The sequence below is a fragment of the Octodon degus genome, unplaced genomic scaffold (assembly GCF_000260255.1).
Source record: "Octodon degus isolate 3935 unplaced genomic scaffold, OctDeg1.0 scaffold00101, whole genome shotgun sequence".
In the NCBI taxonomy this organism is placed as follows: Eukaryota; Metazoa; Chordata; class Mammalia; order Rodentia; family Octodontidae; genus Octodon; species Octodon degus.
The window spans coordinates 1,494,451-1,498,458 of record NW_004524677.1 but is presented as its reverse complement, the minus strand read 5'-3'; positions in this window follow the sequence as shown (position 1 = coordinate 1,498,458).

The window sequence follows — 4,008 nt, the reverse complement described above, 5'->3', positions numbered from 1 at the left end:
AACTGCTCAAAACTTAGTCCTCTAGGCGGAAAGCCCTAGAGCTACCTTAAAACTTTTCCAAGAAACTTCAGTAGTCCTCTATGGTTTTATTTATTTTTTAATTAATTAATTAATTACTTTATTACTATTTATTTATTTATTTATTTATTTTGCAGAACTGGGGATTGAACGCAGGTACTTGGGCTTGCCAGGCAAGTGCTTATTCAACTGAGCCATCTCCCCGGCCCCCTCAATGGTTTTATTTCCTTTTTCTAAGTGCAGATTTTCTCTACCATTCATTTTTGTTTCAGGTGATGTATTTTGACTTGATTTACATCATTTTCATCAGTTGTTTCATGTGCATAACTGTTAACAGAGAAAGAAAAATAGTCTAAAAGCAATGATTATTCTACATGCCTAAACCTAACACAAGTTTTTGAGAGACACCCCTTGAATTAAGAGGATTTAAGCCAGGTTGATAGAACAAGTTGAACAGGCTAGCAAGGCTTTATCAGGATGTGAAAGCCTTCAGTTTTTTATTCCACAAAAGTGCCGCAAAATATATAGACAGGACTATAAACCAACAGTGTATCATCTAAAGTGCGACAATTGTAAGAATAAAAGGGAACCAAAAATAACTGAGGGTACAGAAAGGTTTATATTTGTTCCAATAGACTTTTTGATTATATTGGTGGATCTACGAAGTTGTTCTATTCAAATCTTTTGAAAAATGGAATTATTTTTCAAAAGTAAAAATTACACACTTCTATGGGACTTACTGTAAATACAAATATTTTGTGGATTACTTCAACGTTCAACAGAACACAGAATAATATTCATGGTATTATAGAGAAGAAACAGTGCTACCTCTTCCTGTCTCATCGCAAAGGGCACAGCTGACACTCCCACAACAAAAGGTAGCTAAACAAGACAGAAGCATAGCACACTTACCGAGTCAATGTTTTAAGTGGCACGGCCCCTTCAGAACTGAAGACCTGAAGACCCAGGGAAAGGTGTGTATGTTTACATTAATTCTGATAGTTGTAGAGAAACATGATTTGACAAAAGGGGTGATGGCCCAAGGATAATAAATTGGGGTGTTCAGCAAAGTCTGTCCTGGTCTTCTGGGCTTCTCTAGGCAGCGTTTCTTCTCCTGGGGCGTGAGGAAGGCTCTCTCAGCAGTGCAAGGTCGTATGACTGAAAGCAGAAGAGGCATGTCAGAGAGCATTTTTATCACTGCGCATCACAGAAAGGCAAGCAAACGTGAGAGTGACCTTGTTTCTGCAGTTTTCTCAAGTGCCAAAGAACAAGAGCATCATGTTCTGAGTCCGCACTGTAAGTCTTCATTTTTATATGCTTTTATGAATTACTCTGTTATAGCTCTTTAGTACAAATCTGTGACATTTTTCTTAAATATGGTCTCATTTTTAATTTTTACATAAAATTTCATATTACCCTAAGTTGCATTTTATGACTCAAAAACTTAAAATTATAACACCAGTAATTGAATCACCATATAGTAAATTATTTTTAGTTGGAAAACATACTGTTTTAGTATATGCAGAAGACCCTAGTAAACTCAGACCAAGTTCTGCCAAATGACACAATTTCCAACTATAAATTCTTTCATAAGTTAGTGCATATAAACATTTGAACCCAAATATTCTCACAAATATTCAGCATCCAGTTAAAGGTTATGCCTTGACACAATTTTTTTCCATGAAAATTACATTATATATATATCAGCTGTGCATTGGATAAGAGTCCTCACTGATCCCTATGTCAAAAGCTTGGTCCCCAGGGTGGTGTGGTTGAGAAGGGTTGCAGTATTTTAGGTGGTGGAGTCCAGCAGTTGGTCCTCAGGTCATTGATGGTGGTCCCTCAGAGGAGTTTGGGGACTGCTGACCTTTCCTCTCTTCGTCTTGCTTCCTGGTTCATGGTTTGATCTGTGCAGAGCTCCTGCCTCGATTTGCCACCTTTCTGGAGGAGCTGGGGCCCAAAGCAGCAGGATCTTATTTAATAACTGAATTGCTCTGAGTGTTTTATTATAGTGATAGAATGCTATGGTTTTTTAATGTTTTACTACCATTAACTATTACAAAATTTCATTGAAATTAAAATTTAGTTTCATTTCAACCTTTCTAATTAAATAACACAGCTTCAATAATGTAATATTTCTATGAGTCAATATATTTCGAAGTGAATTTATGGAACTTCAGAAGTAATCTTATGTACTGTTTAAACAACTGCTATTTAATTTGATTATGTTCTGCTACTTTTTAGATGATGTCAGGGTCATCATAGTTGTTTCAAAGTTTTGTATCTCAATAACTGCAATTCAGTGATAATCTTTAAAATATGGCATGGAGCTCTGTTTATGGAATGTTTTAATTAAACATTTCATGTTGACTCTAAGGAAAATGAAACCAGAATCTGGACTCACAAAACTTCTGTACTATTATGGGACCCACCTAAAATGTCTTCAAGGGGAGGCCTTATGTGTTTAAAGCTGGATTTTTCATAGACATCAAAGAAAGAGCAGAATTTTATGTTGAATATTATTTTTTAATTTCAATTTTATCTGAATTTTAGCATAGTTATAATGATACAAAGATTTATATTTGTATTTGAAATGTAACAAACCCAGCTTCTATTTCAATTGATAGAACACTGTTGTTTGTAGGGAATTATGAATTATGTGTAAATATAACCAATTATAAAAATATATTTTCTACCATAAGTGTCTCTAAATCAGGAAAGGCTTTTTTTTTTCAATGAAACATTCTTTTTTTTTTTCTGTACTGAGAGTCAAACTCTGAACCATTTGTTTTCCAGGCAGGCATCTTTGCCACAGAGCTATATCCTGCTCCTCAATAAACCATTCTTTACAAAATTTATATTGCAAATACCACCGCTAAAACCAAGATAAGTTTTTTTACAATAGTGGGGATCAAAGCAACGATCTTATATGACTGAGCTACACCCTCAGATCACCCAGAATTATTTTAATGTTAATTTTTAAAAATAAATTTATAAAAGCATCATAAAAATGTCAAAAAATTCACATTTAAGAAACCAAACTTCCTAAAAGTTTCACTTTAATTCCACGAAGCATATGGAAAAGGTTATGATATTATATAATTAAATAATTTTTCTCTTTATAACATGATAATGTTAATAAAATATAGCTTACATAAATTTTTTTCTGCTAGTAGAGTTAACACACTAACAACTATTAACCTAAAAAGCATACAAAAATGGAAACATAAAATACACAAAAATCCATATAATAACTGATCTAATGAAAGTCAGACTAAACCAAATTATTCTTAAAGGCATATTTTAATGAATAGAGTTGACTCATGTTTGGGCCCATTTTTAACCATTAGAAATTTTATTATTAATTTTTTGGGAAAAAAACTCAGTCCCTAATTTTTTCTTGTATGTGTTGCTGTTTCTTGACTTTGTGGCTTTTAATCAGTGTCTCTTGCAAAATTAAATTGTTACCAAACAAGACACAAGTTAACAATTCTGGAACTTCTTTATATGGGTATATGGCTTAAATGAAGAATTAAATATATTACAGATAACAAAATCCAAGCTTATTTCGGAGCTGTTATGAATAAGAGAAGTGGGAATGCTAGAATGAAATGGAACAATTAAAATGCCAAACTAAGTAAAACTTCCTAAGTTCTTAATTACATAAATGAATGATTGATTAAACAAGCAAGTGAAAGAGGGGACAAAATTTTATGAAAATAGGTGTTGATACAAAAACCACTGTGCAGGAACATTCACATTATGCCTTATTGCTGACCAATCTCCATCTGCCCTGTGTATTTCACATACTTCTAACCTGCAGTCTTTCCTATTTCTTACCAAACCCTTCAACTTGAAGAGTGAGGTTTCTTTCTTTTCCATAATTTTATTCAGAAACAAATAGCAATGAGATAGTTTCAAACCAAATTGGTAGGACAGTTTCAATAATTAACACATTGCATACATTCTTCCTAGTGGTTAATTGCTGTA